Here is an 8270-nt window from a genome sequence, read left to right on the forward strand (position 1 = left end):
TTATATTAATATTTATAACACTGTTTATTGTATTATTATATTACTATTTATACTAAAGATTGTTTAATGAATTAATTTTATTGATTTTTGTTGAAGATGAAATATGTGTAGTTCAAAACATTCATTACAGATGTTTACATATATTGCTAAGGCTCTACTATTCCTTGTCAGTTTTGTTTCTATGTTCTGATTGCTGGCAAACAGTATTTCCATATAAGATTAAAATAAGCAAAAATAACACACACATCACAGTGTTAAGTAACAATGGAAACTTCCTTATTATTTAAACCAACAAGTTCCATTTTATATACTAGAGACAAATTATCAGCTCATACTAATCCAGAACAGATGATAATCAGATGGTGCAAGGACTGGAAAATAAGTAGGATGTGGAAGTTTCTCCCAGTCTATCTCTTCAATCTTTACAAATGTGATCCTTGCTGTATGGGGCCATGCATTATCCTGGTGTAACACAATACATATACGATTGACCAAAGCAGGCCTCTTTCTTTTCAGTGCAACATTCAAACGCTCTAACTGTTGAGCGTTTCTAAAGATTACATCAGACTTCTATTGATGTAATCTTTACATTGAGTGGCAGCAACTCAAAGTGGATCACACCAATGATATCCTACCAAATGCTTGACAAGGCTTTCCTAAGGTCGAGGTCCATTATGGGCTGTGCTTTAGCCAGTTTACCTGCACTGAACCATTGTCCGAGACACTTAACATTTTTATAATATATCCATTTTTCATCTCCAGTTACTAACCTGTCCAAAAAAAAAAGCAAGGTATGTTCATGGAGAGAAGTGCAAATGTCCACTCTTGCTCCAAGGTTGGCTACTGTCAAATCATGGGGAACCCATTTTCCAAGTTTTGACACCGTTCCAAGCTGTTACGGATGACGGTGAATTGTCAAATGGTTTGAATTAAGCTTCTATTCTTGTTCTTCAACTGTTACAGCACAATCTGCATCAGTTGCTGCCAGCAGCAAGTCACCATTAAACTCAACAGGATGACTTGAATGTGGACCATCACTTAAGTCACCTGATATGAACTTCTGAAACCACCTTCGACATTTTCTTTCATTGAGAGACTCCACACCATAAACACCTTGAATGTTTCCATGTAGTTTCTGCTGCACCATTGATTTTTTAAACTCATAAATGTGCCTAATGTGCTCCTCAGACACATCCATCTTCATTGAAGGTTTATTTGATTAATGCTCTGAAAAAGTAGAGTTGTATTAATTTCTTTTATTTGTCTGAAGATTTTTATACATGTCCTACTACATATCTTAGTCATTAAAGCATTCTACAGAGACAGAAATGATGATGCACTTTCTGCATTAAATTTTCGGGCAGTACTTATGAGATGACCTGATACAAATGCAGTTAAAAAGAGCCTTAATAACAAACTGTGTGATAAGTAAATTTTTATTGTTGAGTTATAACAACTGACATGACTATCATGATACCTATATCAGTCAGTAGACATGTGGGATCTAAAGATGTTATTCCAACACTTTATTGTTTTAAACTTCCTATTTTAACTACTGTTTTATCAAACAATATTTAAATAACATAAATCATTGACGTTTACAAAACAAATTACATGTCAATGTGACAAACCTCACTACCTAATTATTTGCAAGGATATACAGTCTAAGTAAAACAAGGCCAAACTAAGAATGAACAATAAAAAGTAGCAATCAGCTTTTTTTATAAATAATATAAAAGTGATATGTATACTAACTAATTGCTTTTTTAAATTATTAAGTGAGAGTAGACTCTCAAATTAATTTGTAACATTATGTTTGTTTATATACATTTTGAACAATGTTCTAGTGCTTGTTCATTCTAGCAGACAATGTTACAGTCATTTATTTGTTCAAAAAAGTTTCTGTATATCTCACAAAACTAACAATATTTATACCAAAGGATATCACATCACCTCAAACAAACTGGAAAGTATAATTGGAAGTACAGTATATAAAAACTTTTTATTCCTTGTACACTTACTATTATTCTGGTCTAACCTTCTCCATAAATAATCCAGAGTGAGACACAGCTATCTGAACTCTTCTTATTAGATGAAACCAGCTTGAAAGGGTCAATTACTTTCTAGTATATTTTGTGTTATAAACTGTATATGATACATCATTTGTTAGCATACATGAGTCTTTCTTAAATAAAGTGTACAGTTTCAGGCATATATGCAAAAAACGGCTTGTTTGGGTGGCGAAAATATCTTGCGTAGAAGGTCGAAATGTTGTTCGCTCTTCTACATATAATATTTTCTCAACCCAAACGAGCCGTTTTTGCATATATATTTCTCTACAAGTGGGTTTTCTCAACATCACTGAGTTTTAAGCATTATAGTAACTAACTCAGTTTATTTTAATCAATACAAGCAACATTTAACTCTGTCATACAATTAAAGGTAAACCACAAAAAAGTAAAGATTACCAGAACATTAAGTTATCAAATATGAAGACAAAATGAGTGATGCATTTCCAGGGGGGAGTAATACATTAAAAAACATTCCTAGATACACTGTATTCTGACACATATAAAACATATGATGTTATTATCCATAGAAAATTATATAAGGCACATTTTTTAATTTTTTGTTGCATTTTACAACATTTATTCTACTTTTTCATGTAAAAGTTATTAGCTTATAACTTTTATATATATATATATCACTGACCTTTGACCTTACGATAAGGTTGTTTCCATTGTTCTAAGGCTTGAATATAGTTGATCCACAAGATGACAGACCACAGACAGTTTCAGATAACTTGTTCATGAGTAAAGAAATGGAAGGGATTTTCAACTGGGTGTCCTACAGACAAACAAGATAGAAAGAGAGATTTCAATATGGTTAAGTATTATCTTTTTACAAGAAGATATAGTTAACTCAGTCATCCATGGACAGATTACCCAGTGTATCTTTTAAAAGAATCCTGAGAATCTCACAAGTTGTTATACAAAACTTCAGAACTAGTTTTTACATTCTGTGTTCTTCCATTCAAAAACTCAAATAAAACAAAAGGAGAATTTAAATGAATATCGTGAAATCTGTCAGGCTGAATATCAGGTCAAACTACATTTCTAGTACTTTCATCTTGCTAAAAAATACACAGATATATAAGTTTTCTTTGTTTTGTATTATCCAGGATCCCTTTTACCCTCCATTACCACAGATAAGATATATATATGTATACATATATAACAGGGAATTTTAATTACAAAATTTTAAATGTTTATCATTAACTGTTATTTTTTATATAAATCACCTTACTAGTAATAAGGACAGTCTTTGAAATCACTTGATCATAACTCATATGATCTACTCGTAAGAATACTGTCGCAGATTTAATTCATTTTGTTATTAAAGTTACCAGCAATGTAGTTACAGGCAAATTAAACAATGAAAGTAATATAACACAAAGTGTTGAGTAGTTTAACTGGTTATAAGTTTCCAACCAAGTTAAACATCCAAAGTGTTGACTATGTTACAGTACAATAATTTTTAATACACAAATCAGTGCATATTGTACAACTACAGCTGATATAAAATAGTATATAACTGACCTTTAATAAGTGCAACTATTTTTCTTGTGTTCTAGAGGACCAGTATTTTGTGTATAATACAATCACATTCAATTCTAATACATTACACATGTATATATATTATTACTATTTACAAATAAATCTTTAAGTTTCAGATACTTTTCTTAAAACACAGAACAGTTAGAATGATTTATGATAATATTATGTTATAGTTTTACTGTAATTACTTGTACTATCTATTTTTTTAATTTTTCCTGTACACTAAACTATGTAATCAATGTTAGCTGAAAATAAGTAACAAGTGTGTTGAATTGATAAATCTAAAATGTATTGCTGAATGAATTTAATAAAGTTATTTATTGATATATTTTTATGATGTATTCAGTGTATTTTACACTGTGTTTGATTAACAGGCACATAAAACTGTCTTACTTTCATATCTATATAGTAACAATGGAATAAAACCTAATCATTTAAAAACCCCTGATTACAGTTTTCACAAAAATTTTACTCATTATTCATATCACATCACAATTAATAGTTAGTATAAATATCCACTGACAATACTGTTCACAAAAAGTTATCATTTGACAGCCCTACAGATACAACTATGGTATAGAGATATTGGGATGTTTGAATACTTGTTTAAATAATTGTTAATGTTACATAATAAATTACTTTTCATTTTCTAATGTAAATAAAGACTATACACACATGTGGGTTCATTGCATAACTATAAAGCTTACCTAAAAATAAAAATTAGAATGAATAATTTCAAATATGAAAGAAACTAAAGAATGATACAACTGTAATTATACAAACATAAAACTGTTTATAAGAACATATTTACAACTCAGAAATTAACACTGTCAGAAGTCAACATATTCTGCAAAATTGTGTGTAGAATTCATAATTAATTATTACACCTCTCAACTGGCAAGAAGTTATAGCAATGTTAACCCAATGTGATATTGTTTTTCTTACCATCCTGGACAGCTTTATAGCATTTAAGCAAGCAATAATGGATGTAATAAACTCTTTATAATACTAGATCTTTTGTGTACAAAATGTATACACTTACTTGTAGAGTACCAAGAAAGGTATCATCAAACTCCCTTGTACACTTCCCAGATGATATCACCTTGGGTAACATAGAGACCTACAGCTCTGACTGCCTATTGAAAAGCATACCAAACATTTTCTGTGCCATCTTCTACTTCCACGCCTTCAAGGAAGCACATTCTAACCAGTGACGTACAGCTGATGACTAAAAAAATAAAAAATAACGTATACAGTTACAAATACAACAACTTATTTTAAAGACTGCCTCATTAATATTTAAACTACTTAAAATGTATCCCCCATTACGGTTAACACAATTATAATATTTGCGTCTAACTCTTGAACGAAATAAAACATGACGTCATACACTTGTATGATGTCACATAGCTCATTGGTACCAAGCTTATCTTATTAAACTACAACAAATCTAACCTAACCTAACAATTACCAATTGTTACGAATATAATTATACTTCATATAAACATACATTGAAATTGAAACAAGTGATACTGCATATAATTGCATCACAAAGTTTCAAATTTGGAACAGTTTCAGCTATGACGTCATGCTTCATTTTGTTTCATTTTTTTCGAGATTTAGCCGCTTATCCAGATCTGGCTTTTAAAAGACACTTGTCATCACTACCCAGGGTTGACCAATGGTTCATACGAAAATTACTAGGCTATCTATACGATCTTGAGAAGGTGTTATATCTACAAGCAACCAGTGACACCACTGTTGATGTTAATTGAGATTGTATTAACACTTTCACCGCAAGAACTTCCCCCTGAGCTAAATAAAATCGTCTGGCGTTAGGCAGAATAAAATACTAAAAGGCCCAATACGCTTGTTATATTTAAGATATATTTTAATTTTTGTACAGCGTAACCTGATAAAATGTCATAGTTTTATGGAAAAATAACAACATTCTAAAATTTCCTCGCGCATCCCCAGATGATTATGGTGGATCCCAAGGGCATGGGGGAGCATCACAATCTTATAATGTGTTTTTATCACTGTTAGCTGTGTATCCCTTTCAACTTTAAATGTTTGTTTCTTAGTAGCATGTATTTGTGTACTTTGATCGAATCATAAAGCATTTGTAATTCTCTCTATTTTTATATTTAATATAACACATACATACAGTCTATATGTTGGCCCGGCATGGCCTAGCGCGTAAGGCGTGCGACTCGCAATCCGAGGGTCGCGAGTTCGCGCCCGCGTCGTGCTAAACATGCTCGCCCTCCCAGCCGTGGGGGTGTATAATGTGACGGTCAATCCCACTATTCGTTGGTAAAAGAGTAGCCCAAGAGTTGGCGGTGGGTGGTGATGACTAGCTGCCTTCCCTCTAGTCTTACACTGCTAAATTAGGGACGGCTAGCACAGATAGCCCTCGAGTAGCTTTGTGCGAAACTCAAAAACAAAGACAGTCTATATGTAAAAGGTTAAAGTTGTATGTATAGAATAAATCTACAGACGACAAATAAACGTTGTCACATCAAAAAACTTGTTGCTCTGAGATCTACACCAACAAGTCATCATTCCTGTGCTCGCGAGAAACAAACCTTTATTTATATTCTATATACAACTTGTTAACTAGATTTAAAGTATAAATTTTGGTTTTCATAACTCAACTAAGAATATCTTCTGACTTTTCCCGCTGTTATCCCTCACTTATCAGTTTCATTTTTCTGTTATTTTCCTTTTCGTTTGCTTACGTCATTTCATTACGTTGTTTGTTTGTTTTGGAATTTCGCACAAAGCTACTCAGGGCTATCTGTGCTAGCCGTCCCTAATTTAGCAGTGTAAGACTAGAGGGAAGGCAGCTAGTCATCACCACCCACCACCAACTCTTGGGCTACTCTTTTACCAACAAATAGTGGGATTGACATTATAACGCCCCCACGGCTGAAAGGGCGAGCATGTTTGGCGCGACGGGGATGCGAACCCGCGACCCTTAGATTACGAGTCGCACGCCTTAACACGCTTGGCCATGCCGGGCCTTATTTCATTACAACAATTTAGTCAAGAGTATTGTTACACTTCCAACCAATGTGAAGAAAGACAACAATAAAATGGAACCACAATATTACTGAATATTTGTACATAGTAACTATAGAGACGAAACATTAAATTAAGCGGCCGAACTTTGAGAAGAAAGAACAAAATGTGACAGCAAATAATTACTCACCTTGCATTCCACGGGTATTTCGACTAGTCCAATTTGTAGGTATAAAGTTTTGTTTAAGTATTTTAATTGTATATTCACATAAGGTCATTTTATAAAAATGAATTAAGTTCTTGAAATGAGAACAAAAAAATCAGACAACTAGTAAGAAATATTCACTTTACTCTGCAACCTGTGAGAGGCTAGACAGTTACTGTAAACTAACACTTTACTGTTTTGAAAAGCGTCGTACTAAAAAAAATAGGAAAAGGCACTATTTTCTAAGAGAAAAATATTCTTTTTTACGGTAATTAATGGAGAGGAAAACTGTTCTGATTGTGATAACACAAATACTATTTTTGATCTATTAAGTATGGTACCGTTTATTTAAACATCAATAGATTTTTTAACTGCATTCCTCAAAAGTATAGTTATAAATTACATCAATAAAGATATAATCAAACGTTCAGATTTAGTACCAGTGAAAGTCGAGTTCTTGCAACAAGGACAGTACTTCAAAATTCTGTTCTTTGATAAACAAATGTTTGTCGTACGTATCGTAGTTATTTTTATAATTGTCTGAATTTAGAACACCAAAGTGGGAATATTTTATAGATTTTTGTTTGTGCCAATAAATAGGTAGTGACACAATGTATTTATTATTTCGGACACATAGATACAGATATGCACTCCATGTCCTTAAAATAATAGTAAGATCAGAAAATATCACCAAATTAATTCTTGATATTGGATTTACCAAAAATTTACATCTTCAACATTACACTGCTGGCCAAAATCTTTATGCAGTGACATATATGGTAGCGTCATAAACCACGAGAAGGTTGTCTTCTCAATTTTGCTGACCTATATCAAAAGGAAAGGCCGAACTTACACCCTGAACTGCCCTCACGGCAAAATGTAATTTTGCCTTGGGGCACTTTACTATGTGATTAGGCATCGGGAATGCATTGTTTATGCTTTGTAGACAACAGTGGACATTTTATAGTTGAAAGGAGCTTGATCGATGTTTTCATATGCCCTAGACACACGCTTTCAAAACTTTAACTTAAATATATTTCTGCTCTTTTCATGGTTAGTTTCTTTTGTTACTCAAGAGTGTAAAATGCAAACTAAAAGTTGCTTTGCAGGTATTAGTTTTTATTACAGAAATGAAGACAACGGGTACTACACAATGCTCATCTTTTTTTGTTCAATTTAACTGTCACCACAAACACTTATAACGTATACTGAGAGTTTACAAATTGCCAGAGACATACACAAGACCTATCGATACAGTTCTGTCGATGTCTTCATGGAAAGTAATTTTACGTCAATCTTAAATGAACCTTCTTTTAATACCTAGTGGTTGAATTAATCAAATACAGAAGTAGTCACGAAAAGTTAGTTAATGATTGAGAAAATAAAACATGAGTATTTAACTTTATAAAAAAGGGAAAACTGTT

The 8270-nt window shown here is 32.4% G+C and overlaps 2 long non-coding RNA genes across 2 annotated transcripts; both read right to left on the minus strand.

Annotated features, from left to right (window-relative positions):
• Positions 1-254: 254 nt before the first annotated feature.
• Positions 255-2102, minus strand: LOC143248345 (uncharacterized). The gene is made up of 2 exons (XR_013026927.1): positions 2022-2102; positions 255-1227 (listed from the first exon to the last, which is right to left on the minus strand). It is a non-coding gene; the product is annotated as an uncharacterized LOC143248345 (long non-coding RNA).
• A 606-nt stretch (positions 2103-2708) lies between these two features.
• On the minus strand, positions 2709-5179 carry LOC143248346 (uncharacterized). The gene is made up of 2 exons (XR_013026928.1): positions 4660-5179; positions 2709-2847 (listed from the first exon to the last, which is right to left on the minus strand). It is a non-coding gene; the product is annotated as an uncharacterized LOC143248346 (long non-coding RNA).
• Positions 5180-8270: the final 3091 nt, after the last annotated feature.

The sequence above is a fragment of the Tachypleus tridentatus genome, chromosome 4 (assembly GCF_004210375.1).
Source record: "Tachypleus tridentatus isolate NWPU-2018 chromosome 4, ASM421037v1, whole genome shotgun sequence".
NCBI lineage: Eukaryota > Metazoa > Arthropoda > Merostomata > Xiphosura > Limulidae > Tachypleus > Tachypleus tridentatus.